Source organism: Symsagittifera roscoffensis, chromosome 10, assembly GCF_963678635.1.
Source record: "Symsagittifera roscoffensis chromosome 10, txSymRosc1.1, whole genome shotgun sequence".
Classification (NCBI taxonomy): domain Eukaryota; kingdom Metazoa; phylum Xenacoelomorpha; order Acoela; family Convolutidae; genus Symsagittifera; species Symsagittifera roscoffensis.
Window position 1 is genome coordinate 16,675,422 of NC_087071.1, and position 17,158 is coordinate 16,692,579.

Sequence of the window (17,158 nt, forward strand, 5' to 3'; positions counted from 1 at the left end):
AGGACGAATCTGATGGCTGTATTGATACCTGGATAGAAGTGATGAAACTGTATTTTGAGGAAGAGGACTTGTCAGAAAGGCAAGAATGCAGTGCGCTTACCAGTAACTTGGAAAGGACAGCCCTAAACTGTGTGATGGCCAAAAAGCAGTACCAACGGGACCCTGCTGAGAAAATCTTTGAAATCTTGTTAAATCGTTTTAGCTCAGGGGTGCAGGGACACCAAGCAGTGATGCGCTTCGAGAAACGGAGGCAACAAGAAGATGAGACGATAGAAAAGTTTCTAGACAATTTGGAGATGCTGAGAAGGCGTAGCCAACCAGATGAGTCAAACAGAAGGATGAACCTGGCAGTAGCCTCAAAATTATGTTAGCAACAAGGTTAGCAACACAACACACACCACTCTCAACCAATGCGCCAACACCAGAGGAGTTGAGACTCAAGTCAAAAGAATATCTTTTGCTCCATCGAGATCTGGATATTACAAGAACAATTATGGCAATTTTAACAACGGACCAGCAAATCAAGGGAACAACTGGTATAAACCGAGGGACGATATAGACAAGAGGCGCTCTTGTGCAAACTGCAGTTCGACGGACCATCATTTGTCAGCATGCCCAACTTACAAACAGGGCATGAAAGCAATAGGCTTTAGCCTCGAGGACGAAGATGCGTCAGAAGTCGATCATGAAAATTTCATTAGAGGAGTAATTGCCAAATTCGGCCCGAGTTGTTTCTTTTGCAACTTGGACGGTCATTTTAAATCGGATTGTCCACAATTCTGATATGATGTAGCAGACATCAAGCATCCAAGGCATGAGAAAGCGTTATCGGTTGTGAAAGCCAGCAAGGCTCGCCTATTGAGTGAAGCGGAGGTGCGCAGAAAAGAAAAACCGCAAGAGCTGGCAACGAAGAAGATGCAGGCGATAACGGAAGAGACATGTGAACCGGAACCGGTGACCGCGGCGGATGACTTCAAGATTGATTATAGGGCAGCCGCGAGGGATGCTCTAAATAGAGTCCAGCGGGAATTGGTAACGAAGGATATCGAACAAAAGGTGAAACTCGAATTGGAAAATGAGGAATTACAGGAAAAACTGATCACCTTCGAGGCATCAGAGGTCGAGGAAACGAAGGCACCAAGTAGTTTGAGCATGAAACTAAATGTGATCTCCGGGCAGAGGCTCGGTATGGTGCCACAAGGAAGCAAAATACAATCGACAACCTCGGTAGCGGGACACCAGGTAATCAGAAGTCTGAGTGAACCATCAGAGTTCACTTTGATGCATTTGGACACATATGCAGATTATCAGAGACGACGAGCACCAGTCGAGAGGAGCGACGCCCAAACAGGAGCTCTCTGATGTGGTCGAGGCCCATACCTTCTCCCTGGCACATATATAAGGATGATCTGATGAAACTGAATCTTCAGACGGTGAGCTTTGCAGCAGATGCCATGAGGATGTTCAACGGAGCGGGATTTTCCGTCAACGGACTGTACTCAATAACAGGCGTGGACTGGTTAACAGCTGCTGGCATAAACTTCAGCTCTACAACTGCCTTGAGGTTTGCCGACCTAGAGGGACTGCCCTCGAACAATACATTGGGTCCAGTGAATGCAAGACCGTTACAAGACGTGAAACTGAATCACGACGAAGAAAAGCGAGAAGAGAGACCTGGAAGATTCCTGACAACGAGGGCGCCAATTGGACAACATGTGAAGATGTTCAGGCAGGTGAAAGCACCCCCAGGCCATGTGAAAGAAAGAGCGTATCCGGAACAAGTGAATCAGGAAAGTGATGTTCAGAGATACGGTGGGTTGAAGGCGATAAAGAAAGATGAGACCATCTTTGCTGCATACGACAAGGCAGAAATGAGGAAGACCAAGATCACGATAGTCGCGAATTCAGAATTCGTAAATACCTCCAAGTCTTTGTTTTGGCCTGATGTGATAATGTTGGCCGCAGTCGACCTGGACCTAACACAATCCGTGTCGATGGCGATCCGAGTGCAAAGGCAGACAGATATGAACCCAATCACAATTGTCTTCGCTGGCATCAATGACCATCTACACAGCACATGTTTTCTGAGCAGACTCAGAGAGCCTACGACAGCCGAAACCGCTGTATGGCCAGCTATAAAAGATATTCTCGAGTCAATGGGTGAAGTAGAGGATACTCTGAGAGAGGGTGCTTTCACTAAAATAACACCGAGAGCCGTGTTTGCACTGTCTTCGGGATATGCACATCTCCCGGATGGACTGAAGTTCGTGTATGCGATTGTGGCCTGCTCTCGGAAGGGAAATATGATGTGATCATATCTGCCCCAAATCGCGAGGTAGAGATGGAGAATCGGAGGCCACTCAGGGCTGAATTACCTGCGGTGTGGTCAGACATCTCGAATGCGATGAGAGGATTCAAGGACCATTCACTACACATGCTAGTATTGGACAAAGTACTGGGGTTGGAACTAGCCAACTTCAGTAGACAACTTAAATTGAAGCCAAAAAATTTCGAGCAAGGCCCCGTGATGATCAAGAAGATCCATGCCTGTTTAGTGAAGGAGGTGAACCTGGCCAAAAATGCTGAAGAGAAATCAGCCGAATTTGTGAAAAGAGTGGGCTAAGTTACCCTGGAAGCTTTCTGGACCCAGAAAGTGAAGGGGGAAGAAAGCTTTGACCCAACACTTTCCCGATATTTAATAAAGGAATTCCTCCAAGCAGTAGTGGAAGTATCGATCGTTGAACTACTAGCCTTGTTCGTGACTTTTGGAGCAGAAAACGTTGTGAAAGGACAGTTGTACTGCTCACCGAAGGAATTCAAAACCTGCGATTAGATGGACTTCTAACGTTGATTGCAATAACGCATGGAATTTTGGGAGTGCTGATGAATTTGACGCGCTACCCAGAGCAGATGAGAGAGAATGTGAGGAAATTCGACGTGAAGCGAGCTACGGATTCCTGGAATAAGATAAGAGATTTGAGACATACTCATATCCAGTACCTCCTGCAGCAGAATTGCTTTGGAACAGGAGAGGATGAAACAATCCAGAGGGAGGAGACGTGCGACGACATGTTGGGGGCATGCCCCTGCTAACTGATCTGAGCTTAGCTATGAGGATCGATCCCTTAGCGTTGATCAGAGGAGCCACGGAGTTCGTGACAGTCATATACGGACCAGCAGTCACGTTTGCGTTCCCTGTTGATAAGGTGGAACCATAAAGGAGGTCGGTGCTGCACCTGAACCTCATATCAGCAGTGCACTGATGTGCGCTGAATTGGTGTGAGCAGCACGTATTGAGAGACTTCATGAGCGAAGATCTGTTGTTTGCCAAGATATCGGAGCCAGAGTTGACGGTCGTCAACTTCGATGATCACTTCCGTGATAGCATGGGAGAAGTGGACAGAGGGCACATTGAGGTGTTCCCGAAGCTGTGGAACCTAAGGCCCTATGACAAAACAAATGGCGAGATCACAAGAACTCCTCGACTCACTGCGGCGTACCACAAGGTGAGAGAAGAGACGAAAGGTTGGGGTGATTACAAGAAGTTGCCTGAGGAAATCCCTGAATTCCTTCTGATAAGAAGGATGTTGCTCGGAGCAGTCTCCGTAGTGCAAACTCCCAGATTGAGAGCGTTTGAGACAAATGAAAGGAGAGTGGCTAAATTCTCGGAAGCGATGGATCCGTGTTTTGTGGGCAGTAATGCCGCAGTGTTGCAGCATACTTGATTTGTTTACACGGATCAAGCAACGAGAAGGCGGATAAGCAACGCAGCGACACCGAAGCCTGGAGGATTTGATAAGGAGTGGGCGAAACTGGATCTAGCGCCCATGAAAATGAGAGGCGGAGCTGAATTACCAGAGTCTTCTCTGATCTTGACGAGTGTGAAGTCGGATTTAGCGGCGGGAGGAACGCTACAGATGAGAGCTTTGCTAGCACCCTTCGGATTTGAAGAGGTCAAAATAATCTATGGAGAGGAAGAAGATCTGTCAGTTGGTAAGCAAGTCATACCTAAATTTCCGGAAGGGGCCAGAAATGAAGAGCAAGGGCCCTCAAATTTGAAAGAGAAACCAGAAGGAGATGATGGGCAGGTAGGAAGCCGTCCATCGGAAGAACCTATGCAACAGGAACCCGATCAAGCCGAGAAAGAAGACGAGTGTCCAGCCTAGACTTCCATTTCCTCAGTGATTTTGAGAACGGCGCGGATGCGTTGGAGACGACTGAACCAGCAGACGAAGGTACTTCGACGCTGGAACCTCCGTCGGTTTTTATGGAAATGAACCGGCATTTGCCGGAGATCAGCTCTCCGGGCAATTCTAAAGACAACGAACAGAGACTCCTCATGGAATCACCAAGGAGAAAAAGAATAGAAGGCGCTGCCAGAGTACCCGTCTTAGGAACGTTGCCCGAAGAAGAGTGGGAGGTGCATCACAGGGACCATGAAGGCAGAACGGGACGTAGAATGGACAAAGTAGCCTTTATGGAAGAGGTCTGGACGGTAGTTCAGAGCTACGGTACCCAGTCCATTTTGAAATTAGGTCTCAACCGACCAATAATGCGGGAATTCCTTGACAAGCTCGATGAGTGTGAAGGGAGATTGAGTGAGTTATTGCTCGACTCAGCCACTGACGAAAGTGAGGCAAACTCTCCTATCAAGATGACGCCGCAAGAAGAAAAAGGAGAAGTGGTATAGCTGTCAAGAACCCGGAAACGAACGATGCGGTAAAAATTAGTAATTGACAAGATTAATGAAAACAAGATGAAACTGGGCAGCAAGGTGACATTGAGAAAGGTGGGAAAGACGAAGGTGGATTCCGAAATCTCGATAAAAGCTGTTAATTCAGCGAAAAGAAAGCGAGTCGAAGAAGCTATGGATCTGGGACAAGGTGATGATCGATTGCCTGGCACAGACAGGATGCTGACTGATGATGCGATGGTGCCACCCATTCTCATGGCAGGAATAAAATCCACCGGTTACAAGACCAAGAAGAGTGACCGCACTCTGACAGGAGCAACATTAGAAATGGAAATACTCACTCAATGTGGGGAGAGTACCATGAAAGACTTTTAACCGTCTCCCATGAACCATGGAAAAGTAAGAGTTGTAGGACAGCTAGTGCCAGTAGAATATAATTGACTGACAGTGTCGGACACTGTATCAATAGATGAACCCGCCAATGGATACATGGACATGCTGGAGTACAGAAATTTGGCCACTGGACACTTGATGGCTCTGGAAGATCAAAGTGCCATGGAAGGTTACTTGGAAACAATGATGCAAGGCACATCCCTGAAGCAGAAAGCATACGGGATTTTGCTATCTTCTGAGATGCATACAGAAACGATAGAACAGTTGGTGAGCCGTCTATGGAGAGCGGTAGTGTTACGGTTTTTCGAAGAAGAGATGAGAACCACGCCGAAGATACACGCTCTGATAGCAGTGCCTTACGTGAGAACTGAGTTACAACTGAGGTTCGCCTGGTGCATGATCGGACTGACTCGTGGAGAATAGGATTCAGAAGAAAGGAAGAGATCGAAAGAGGAGAAAGTGTTCTTAATGACTAGTGTGAGAGATCTGATGACCCAGGAAGGAGCAGCAATAGCGTGCGCGAAGCGGAGAGACGCTCCCTGTTTCATTCGATTCATGATAGAACAAATGTCAGTGCCAGCATTGAACACCTGTGTTAAGATGCTAAAGGAAGGCGATGAATGAGCGAAAGCCTTGCTCTTGCTAGCACTGCTGGATATGCATCAAAGCAAACCAATGCGAGTGAACATGAAGGAACCCGTGGAATGAGGAAAATAAGGAGATTCTCAAACAAGGAGCTGAGACTCACTAAAGAATCTATGGGAGCATTGCCGAAATCCAGTGAATACTGTGGACCAATCAGGAAGAAGTCCTACAGTTACGTGTCCGGAATCATAGGGATGGCGTACAAACCTTTCCTAAATGAGGACATACGCGATTGCTTCTTTGATTACGAGCAAGCAGTGTTGCTAAGATTCTGGACGTCGAGAATTGCAACAATAAGAAGCGCTGCTAATCAGCAGGCCAAGCTGGGACTAGGCTTGGAGGAAAAGGTGACTGCACCTTCAGTGCCAAAAGCGGACAACCGGGTAGAATTTAGATTGGGATTCTCAGACGAACTGCTGAGAACGAGTTTGATGGTAATGTGGGAACTGATGAAACCATTATGGTTTCAGAGTCCCAACGCTGATTCGATATTACGTGCAACACAAGACGTACAGAGGCAACTGAACTCAGACTGTAATCTGCGTGATCTTAATATCATCTATAACGTGATGACAACCGCCTCTAGGAGCAACGTAGAAGGCAAAGTAGAGTTGCCTGGCTGAGGACCAGAGGACTCGGTCAAACCTGGTAGCTGTCTGGCAGAAGTCTGTGGACTGGACAGTCATGTCTGTGGAGATCTGGATTGCGTGAAGACTTCGGAGAAACAACACAAGCCGTTGACGATTTTGTTTGAAAACATTGTGATGAGGACGATGACAGAAACGGAACTAATTGCGGATTGCCATGAAAGAACCGAAACGAATCTAGTGACTGCATTAGGATTCTACAGCATGTTTGGTTCTTTAGAGTCACTATTGAATCTAGAACAAAAGCATGAGATGGTCACGGCCATCAGTGTAGAAGTGGTCCCAGGAGTTTTGCAGACTGAGCAAAAACACATAGGAAGGTGGAGGGAAGCAATCGAGGGAACATCCGACACAGTGAGACATATCGCAGACCGTTGGGAGCGCGATATTTGGTGGGATCGATGTTAGCTCCAATGTGTAAGAGCAGATGCCCAGTGCATTTCGTAGCTGTGGATGTGAAAAGTACGAGAACGATCGTGGATCAAGCCTTCTCGGTGCCAAAATGCGTAAGACTGGCGAGAATGTCAGAAATGTCTTAGGAGTTACTGTGCAAAATGTTCTCAGCGGTTCCGGAGAGAACTAAAGAAGAGTTAGAGTCGATACTGAGAAAGGAGTTCATGGGATACGCCAGTGGGAACTTCAGTGACTTTGAGTGACAGAAGCAGAAAGGATCAACCGTCACGGATTACAATGCAGTAGATGAAAATGATGAAGTCCACCGAGTGATGATGGAAGTGGAACCACTACTGGAAGCTTCGGGAAAGCGTAATTGGGTGACAAAAATCAAGATGCAAAAAGAAACGAAATTAGAAGAATTTAGAAGTTTTAGAATTTCTAAACGACGAAAAAAGAAGAAACAAAGAAGTGATTAAAGAGAAGAAATTAAAACTCAGATTTGTTTTGTATGTGACTGGGTCTCAGTATCCCCAGACCACGAGGTCACTCCTAAAAACAGGGCTAGTACTATTTCTTATATAACTATTGTTTTTGTTCAGTACACAAAAATCATCATCTCCATCGAAGATGGATCAACCCTTTCCCTTAACTCCTAGCTTCTCATCGTCAGAAAATGAATCCAGATGTTAACTAAATTCAATTCAGGACATAACCAGTAAGCTAAACGTTAGTTTGAAATGGTTCAAGTTCAAGTCCCAGATTTTTTCTTGGTTCGAGGAAATAAGGGTGTGTTACTTCCCCGGATTCAGGAATCCTGAGGGGTCTTGGGACTTGAACTTGAACCATTTCAAACTAACTTTTAGCTTCCTGGTTATGTCCTGAATTGAATTTAATTAACATCTGGATTCATTTTCTGACAATGAGAAGCTAGGAGTTAAGGGAAAGGGTTGATCTATCTTCGATGGAGATGATGATTTTTGTCTACTGAACAAAAACAATAGTTATATAAGAAACAGTAAAAGCCCTGTTTTTAGGAGTGACCTCGTGGTCTGGGGATACTGAGACCCAGCCATGAGCTCACTAATTTTCATGTATGTAAGTTAATTTGAGCGTTCTGGACGAAGGCGGAGAACAGTAACGTTTTTGTCGACCCGATGTTAGAAAGACCACCAAATAAACTGGCTTTGGTAGAGACGGTGAAAAGCATGTAGAGTTTTGTTTATACGCTGGCCAGTCGTTTTATAGCTTAGCTTTGTTTTCCGTCGATATGTACTTCCGGGCGAATGTTACATAGATGTTTTCATGGCGCTCCTGGATGTTATTCTTATTAACATCATGACCGGCAGAACCGTTAACAGGCACTCCGCGGTCATCATTGTAGAAGTGGTCCCAGGAGTTTTGCAGACTGAGCAAAACACATAGGAAGGTGGAGGGAAGCAATTGAGGCGGAAATGAACATCCGACACAGTGAGACATATCGCAGACCGTCGGGAGCGCGATATTTGGTGGGATCGACATTAGCTCTAATGTGTAAGAGCAGATAACCAGTGCATTTCCTAGCTGAGGATGTGAAAAGTACGAGAACGATCGTGGATCAAGCCTTCTCGGTGCCAAAATGCGTAAGACTAGCGAGAATGTCAGAAAAATCTTACGAGTTACTGTGTAAAATATTCTCAGCGGTTCCGGAGAGAACTAAAGAAGAGTTAGAGTCTATACTGGGAAGGAAGTTCATGGGATACGCCAGTTTGAACTTCAGTGATTTTGAGAGACAGAAGCAGAAAGAATAAACCGTCACGGATTACAATGCAGTAGATGAAAATGATGAAGTCCACCGAGTGATGATGGAAGTGGAACCACTACTGGAAGCTTCGGGAAAGCGTAATTGGGTGACAAAAATCAAGATGCAAAAAGAAACGAAATTAGAAGAATTTAGAAGTTTTAGAATTTCTAAACGACGAAAAAAGAAGAAACAAAGAAGTGATTAAAGAGAAGAAATTAAAACTCAGATTTGTTTTGTATGTGACTGGGTCTCAGTATCCCCAGACCACGAGGTCACTCCTAAAAACAGGGCTAGTACTATTTCTTATATAACTATTGTTTTTGTTCAGTACACAAAAATCATCATCTCCATCGAAGATGGATCAACCCTTTCCCTTAACTCCTAGCTTCTCATCGTCAGAAAATGAATCCAGATGTTAAATAAATTCAATTCAGGACATAACCAGTAAGCTAAACGTTAGTTTGAAATGGTTCAAGTTCAAGTCCCAGATTTTTTCTTGGTTCGAGGAAATAAGGGTGTGTTACTTCCCCGGATTCAGGAATCCTGAGGGGTCTTGGGACTTGAACTTGAACCATTTCAAACTAACTTTTAGCTTCCTGGTTATGTCCTGAATTGAATTTAATTAACATCTGGATTCATTTTCTGACAATGAGAAGCTAGGAGTTAAGGGAAAGGGTTGATCTATCTTCGATGGAGATGATGATTTTTGTCTACTGAACAAAAACAATAGTTATATAAGAAACAGTAAAAGCCCTGTTTTTAGGAGTGACCTCGTGGTCTGGGGATACTGAGACCCAGCCATGAGCTCACTAATTTTCATGTATGTAAGTTAATTTGAGCGTTCTGGACGAAGGCGGAGAACAGTAACGTTTTTGTCGACCCGATGTTAGAAAGACCACCAAATAAACTGGCTTTGGTAGAGACGGTGAAAAGCATGTAGAGTTTTGTTTATACGCTGGCCAGTCGTTTTATAGCTTAGCTTTGTTTTCCGTCGATATGTACTTCCGGGCGAATGTTACATAGATGTTTTCATGGCGCTCCTGGATGTTATTCTTATTAACATCATGACCGGCAGAACCGTTAACGGGCACTCCGCGGTCATCATTGTAGAAGTGGTCCCAGGAGTTTTGCAGACTGAGCAAAACACATAGGAAGGTGGAGGGAAGCAATTGAGGCGGAAATGAACATCCGACACAGTGAGACATATCGCAGACCGTCGGGAGCGCGATATTTGGTGGGATCGACATTAGCTCTAATGTGTAAGAGCAGATAACCAGTGCATTTCCTAGCTGAGGATGTGAAAAGTACGAGAACGATCGTGGATCAAGCCTTCTCGGTGCCAAAATGCGTAAGACTAGCGAGAATGTCAGAAAAATCTTACGAGTTACTGTGTAAAATATTCTCAGCGGTTCCGGAGAGAACTAAAGAAGAGTTAGAGTCTATACTGGGAAGGAAGTTCATGGGATACGCCAGTTTGAACTTCAGTGATTTTGAGAGACAGAAGCAGAAAGAATAAACCGTCACGGATTACAATGCAGTAGATGAACATGATGAAGTCCACCGAGGGATGATGGAAGTGGAACCACTACTGGAAGCTTCGGGAAAGCGTAATTGGAGGAGCATCATGTCAACACATGATGAATTTCCCTGCCTTTGTTTGTTGCAAACATGGTGGTTCCCCGGGCATAGTAATTTACTGTTGATCTGGGACTGTGGAGAGCTGCTCTCCATGGGTTTACCAGACTCATCACGGCCCATAACGATAGTGATAGTGGAAGTTATGATGGCGATACGATGGCTGGAAGCTCATGTGAAGAAGAATAATAGACGGGAGGCGCCAACGAGAGAACATTTGCAGAAATTCGATTGTCTAAAAGATTTAGATCGTTTTGAGACCATGTGCAAAATCTTGAGCATTCCGATGGAAGTGAAAAAGATATGGGCCAGGAGACGTCTGATGCCATGGTTTAGAGCCAATATGACTGCATGGTTGTACGATGATGCTAAGAAGCATATGTCGAAGCACAGTAGAGTGTACAGTGCGTATCAGCTAGACATTGGGGCAGGAGCTTTCAAGCGAGCTTTTGTAACTCATCGGAATGCAGTGACCACCGCAGTGAAGAGGACTTCCAGGACGAGTGAATGTAATGGAAGGGAGAAAGAAAAGATGTTGAAGGAAGATTTGGAGAGAAACTTGACGTTGTGCCTCCACAACAGCTTCTGCCGGAACAGAGAATCTAACGTTGACCCCCTACCTTGTTGTAAACAAAGAGTAGAAGAGCAGAAGTGTTGGAGGACTGCTTCCAACAGCGTCAGAATAGCTACCGATGTGTTGTTAAACACAGTAACTGAAAGGGCAGAGTCAATGTCGCAGGAGGAGGAGATGGAACATTGACAGAATGGCCGAAAAGCAAGATGCAAAAAAAAAGAAATTAGAAAAATTCAGAAGTTTTAGAACTTCTAAACGACGAAAAAAGAAGAAACAAAGAAGTGATGAAAGAGAAGAAATTAAAAAGAGAAGAAAGAGAAGAAGAATTGTTTTGTATGTGACAGAAAAACTCAAATGAGAAACAAAGCAACCAAGTTGTAATTGAAACTGAAAGAAAACATTTAGTTGAGTTTTGAACATTAAGAGAATTTGTTGCATTCAAAAATTTGCATTTTGATTTTAGTTAGTGGCTTTAGAGACACTTACTATTTATTTAGAAAGGATTGAGTGAAGAGTATATTTAAATATTCCAGCCTGCATGATTGTTTTTTTAATCAACTAGGACGACTGATCACTTTGTGGTGACATGAAAGGCTTGGGTAATCTCTTGAAGAGGGAGATTATTTCATCGTTCTTTCTAACCACAGAATTCCTTGATATTAATATTCAGGACCAATAACAACTAAAATTTCCGAAGGGAAGAAGCATGGTAGGATAATTTTAGGTCGTTTGGTTGGCAGGATTGTTCTGCAAACTAACACCTTTTATAACCTAGGAGAAAAAGTCTTAAGTCAGGGCATTGATATTGGTAGTCAGAAAAAATGTTTTATCTTAGATCATATCCTCGAAAGTGCAGATTAATGAAAGAACTTGGAAGGCTATAGTGATGTAGTATGATGCCATTGCAGTGAGTCGATATGACGTGGATAAAAGTGATTCCGTGCATTTTGTAAATTCTGTTCAATGGCACTGTACCATTTTTAGGAAGACTACGAGATTCAATGGGGACATTGACCGGGCTGTCCGGGGAGTATGTGACATTCAACCAGAATTGACAAAAAACGCCAGTTCGAGTTATTAGCCGCTGACCTTGAGAATTGGCAGTCTTAACAGATTAGCGACGTTATTGGAACGATTAGACAAACTGTGAAGGTCAGAATATTCTGGTATTTTAAATTTTTAAAATTTCGAATGAGGACGTCAAATTTTCTGAGAAACGTCAAAAACGGCCATTTTGGAAGAAATCCAAAATGAAACAGAACAACGATAGATGTTGCGAAAAGATGTGAGAAAAACGACGATAAGAGATAGAAAAACACGACAGAGTACTAGCAGAGACCGCTCCGAGTTGCAACGATTGTTGCGCTACAATCGTTGCAAGGCCATTCACACTAACGGTGAAGGGTGGAAACCAGCCTTCCGGAGAGGAAATAAGGGTGTGTTACTTCCCCGGATTCAGGAATCCGGAGGGGTCTTGGGACTTGAACTTGAACCATTTCAAACTAACTTTTAGCTTTCTGGTTATGTCCTGAATTGAATTTAATTAACATCTGGATTCATTTTCTGACGATGAGAAGCTAGGAGTGAAGGGAAAGGGTTGGTCCATCTTCGATGGAGATGATGATTTTTATCTACTGAACAAAAACAATAGTTATATAATAAGTAATAGTAGCTCTGTTTTAGGAGTGACCTCGTGGTCTGGGGATACTGAGACCCAGCCACGAGCTCACTATTTTGCATGTAAGTGAGTTTCGTTGAGCGTTCTGGACGAAGGCGGAGAACAGTAACGTTTTTGTCGACCCGATGTTAGAAAGACCACCAAAAGAACTGGCTTTGGTAGAGACGGTGAAAAGCATGTAGATCTTTGTTTAGACGCTGGCCAGTCTTTTTATAGCTTAGCTTTATTTTCCGTCGATATGTACTTCCGGGCGAATGTTACAAGTTTCGGGAACATTACGAACTCTCCAATTCCCTGAAACAGAGAGATTAACGACGTTGTATCTTGGGAGTTGGGATTGGGACACCGGTACCCCTTCACTTTATAATTACTTTGAAATCTCTCCGACTACTTTAGTGCCCCGAATGGTTGAATTTAATTTTGAAAGAGGTTATTGCAGGGCATGAATAGTTTAGAGCAAAGTAAGGTTCAATCCATCTCTAGTAGATCCGTTGTGTAATTGTCATTGAAATTGTGTTAATGTGCAAAACCGAGCAAAGGCTCGGTTTGTTACACCGGAACGGCCGAGGAGGAAGATCAAACTTCTGACAAATATAGAGATTTATTGAATGATGGATATATTTTTCAACCGATAGCTTTTGAAGTTCATGATGCCGCCGGCCCTAACACGAGATTTTTCTGAAAAAGTTTTATTAGAACTTGTGCACGTGTACTGAGGAGCCCAGGGCAGGTAGTTTTCTTAAGCAGAGAATATACCTGCAATACCGGTTGCGAATGCTGCCTGTGTACTCGGCCTTAAAAATTGGCATTTTCAAGTTTGTTTTCTCAATCTTGTTGGCTTGATTCCAAACCATCGGACTCTCTTTACTTTATGCGCGTTATACTTTACTCTTCCATGTCTAGAAAATTCCGAGAATTTCGACTCGATAACGTGATGAAAGGACTCCTGACTGTTACCTCAGTTACTATGATATATTCAACCTTCTGATTATCGTAAAAAAAAAACAAAAAAAAAGAAAGATAAAGTAAAAATAGGTATGTATGTTTTTTTGAATGTAGTTTGAACTTGGCTCTGTGTGCCCGGGAGTACTCTCTTAAGCAAGATGAGTTTTGCTGTTCAAATTATCTCAAGTTCTCTTCAAGTTCAAAGTACTGGAGATATGTTCGTTGTAGTTTGTTATAAAGTGTTTCCATAGAGCAAAGCAAACTTATTAAATAGATTGAACGAAATGAGGGCAGCCGTGGTGGCCCTATAATGATTATCCTTGGCGCGAGTTGTCTCTTCAGAGCACTTAATTCTCAAGAATATCAAAAAAAGAGACACTTGAGAAGCCTAGGCGTAAATCAATCAGCCATTATAAGCGGCCTCAATTGTCATCGAAGGACACCAAAAGCGAGAAAGTCAATCTTCACGCATATCAGAGAGGCGGAACCAACAGAAGAATTTGTGATTTGGCACGACGCAATAAACAACTCTCTCTCATCCCACTTCAACAACTTTGACTCACCTCTAACTGGAACAGAGTTGGCTGATTCTTTGAAGACTGTCTCATCTCGTATTCGATCAATCATTTACTGCCAAAGGACTGAAAAACGCTGGACTCTCTGTGGTAGACGTGGTAAAGGATATTGCTTCACGAAAAGGCGACATCAGTGAAGAGTTAAGGCAGCTATAAAAACGATTGCATCAACCATCAACATTAGAATTAAAAACTTTCTACGTTGTCCTGCGTTACGACGGATACGAACAAAAAATCTGCAAGAAGAAAACACGACTTTCTGCACGTCGAAGGAGAAACTTCAAGCTAAAAAAACTTGCGGACCAAGAAGTGTTTCCAATTCCAGAAAATTTTTTGTATTTATTTGAACCCGTGACAAGCGCAAAATTTCCCAAAGAAATTGAAGCAATCGAATCAAAAACCGACCAACCTACGACGAATCTTCAAAACTCAAAGACTCAAATCTGTAATAACAGTTGGTTGAACAAACTCTAGTGACCACTCTTGTAAGTGAGTTGAGGATTTTGTAATACAAATTTAAAAAGGTTTTTCTTGCAGTAATAAAATTTGTGGCTTAAACTCTAGTGACCACTCTTGTCAGCGAGTTACAGATTTTGAGTTACAGGATATCTAAAGAGTTTGTGGTAAAAAATCTAGTGACCGCTCTTGTCAGCGAGTTACGGATTTTGGACTACAGACATTTAGAAAGGATCTTTAAAGAGTTTGCGGTGAAACTCTAGTGACCGCTCTTGTCAGCGAGTTACGGATTTTGGACTACAGACTTTTTTTCCTAAGAAAGTGTTTAGCCATGTCTCATAAAACAAGGCTAAAATCTGCATCAGATGCAGCAAAAGAGGGCCAAAAGTTTTGTAAAACCGGTAAGTTTGAAATTTTTGCCGATGAGGTTGATTTTCACTGCTTCAGTTGTGGAGTCAATTTTCATTTGACAAAAGGCTGTACGGCACTAAATGATGCAGTGCTCCTAGGCGTAAAAGAGCTGGGAAATAATGCACTTCTTCTGTGCAATGACTGTGTGGCGCAAAAACAGCGAGATTGGATCATAGAATCAGCTGCAAAAATTCAACAACCCAAAGATGATAAACAACTGAAATCTCTTCAAATAGAGGTAACAGAAATCAAAAAAGCAAAATCCGAGTTAAAAGAATCCTTCGTAAAGCAACCAATTCCAAAGCAAACTCATATAGGAGCAGGTCATCCAACACCAAGGAAAACCGTGGAAGCCGAAACGCCCGAAGGCATACGAGTAAGAGGTGTGCGTGAAAGCACTTCAAAACTTGCCCGTGAGCGAAATGAGCATGATATGAAAGAGATATCCGATTTGATGACGTTTTTATCAATCGAATGTGAGATCACTGAAATAAAACGTATCGGACCCTATCAAGAGGGAAGAGCAAGGACAATAGTTTTCACAGTTGCAAATAAATTCCACAGACGACTGATTCTCCTGTCCATCAGCAAGCTTAAAGAGTACGACAAATTAATATTTGTAAGTAAAGAACTCAACGCTGAAGAAGCAAAACAAGAACGTCTGATACTTAAGAAACGCCGAGAAAAGGTTGAAGCTGGAATATTACGGAAGGAACTCAAAATTCGCGACCTAAAATTGTATAAGAAAGACGGGAATGACTGGATAGAAGTCAAAAACGACGAGGAATTGTCGTCATGACTCGCCGCAAACCTTCTTGAAAACAGTACCCACCTACTTTTGTACTATGTAAGGAGTCTTGTAGTCTTTGTTAAAGGCATGGACTTTTCAAATGTCATAACAAATTGCGATCACTTCAAAATTATCTGCTTGACGGAAACCTGGTTAGTACCAGAAATACCCGATAATGCTCTTTTTCTCAATAACTTCGTCATACATTGAAATGATCGTAATACGGTTAATGGCCAAACAAAGCATTGTGGTGTGCTTATTGCAGTACACAATAGTATTCAACACCGGCGATTAATTATTGACTCAAAAATCACTGATACAGTACTTGATCAGCTTGAATTTAATGACTACAGATGTCTCATATGCTGTATCTATATTGCCCCTAAAAACAGTCCATACAGGCATTCGCCCATTCTTATACTGGAGCTTCTTGAATGCTTAGACAAACTGAGTAGTAATCACGTCACCAACCTTACAATGCTTGTAGGGGACATCAATTTTGATAACACAAACTGGCATCATTGGAGTCCTCAAATTTGGACGAAGCTTTGGTACTAGAGGAGTTGTTTGAACACAATTACCAGCAATTGATGTCTAAAAAGCAACTTGATGTCATTCTAGTCAACATTTTAGAACCAATACTAAACGTAAGTGTAGATAATTACGTTAAGAAACTATTTTAATCCGATCATCAGCCATTTCAGCTCAAACTAAGTTTAAATGATTGGTTCAAAGTGACAAAAAACTTGCCTGAAAAACAAGATTTTAGCATTATTTTGTTCGAAAAAGCGAATTGGAATGAAATCGGATTATACATTGTGCAAAATCCTTTCTTGCCTTATTGCTTCAGCAATGTCAACGTTGAAGTTGACTTATGGTATGATTGGCTGCATAAGATATTGGAAGAACATATACCCAAAAAGACAAAACACAGAATGAGTTTACCTCCTTGGGTCAGCAATGAAACATCAAAAGCAATAAAAAGGAGGAATACAATGAGAAAATGGATGAATAAAAAACCGTCCCCGAATAACTACCTAAAGCTGGCAACACTTGAATCAAGAGTAAGTGAATTTTTTAACGAAGATCAAAAAGAATTTGAACACTTAGTTTTCGAAAATGGAACTTTTTCACAAATACAAAAGTATTTTAAGAGCATTGAAAAATCATCTCAACTTCCCTCAGAAATGTACTTAAATGATCAGATTGCTGTCACTGATAAAGAAAAAGCCCAACTCTTTAATGAGTTCTTTCAATCAGTCTTTACTAATTCGGATTATCAAAGAACCTCCGATAACTCCAAACCTTCAAAAGTTGATAAACTCCACTTTACAAGAGAGGAAGTGCAAACTACACTTGAGAACATGTGTATTGGGAAAGCAATAGGTCCTGACGGTTTAAGAAATCTACCTCTTAAAAAATTTAGCCAAATACTCGGCTCCTTCACTGAAACTCGTCTTCAACATAATTGTTAATAAACATGTCTACCCTTCCTTATGGAAATTGAGTATCCTTATACCAATATTTAAAGACGGAGACA

At 42.6% G+C, this 17,158-nt stretch overlaps 1 protein-coding gene across 2 annotated transcripts in view; it reads left to right on the plus strand.

Moving 5' to 3' along the window:
- Positions 1–17,158, plus strand: part of LOC134855167 (GTP-binding protein 1-like) — a 152,146-nt gene that overhangs the window by 11,786 nt on the left and 123,202 nt on the right. Inside the window, exon 1 of one of the 2 annotated variants that reach the window (XM_063871586.1) lies at positions 13,652–13,658. The exons of the other annotated variant lie outside the window; for it this stretch is intronic. The gene's annotated coding sequence lies outside the window, so the exon portion shown is untranslated. Of the gene's footprint in view, positions 1–13,651; positions 13,659–17,158 lie in introns of those variants that run through there. 2 annotated transcript variants of the gene reach the window in all.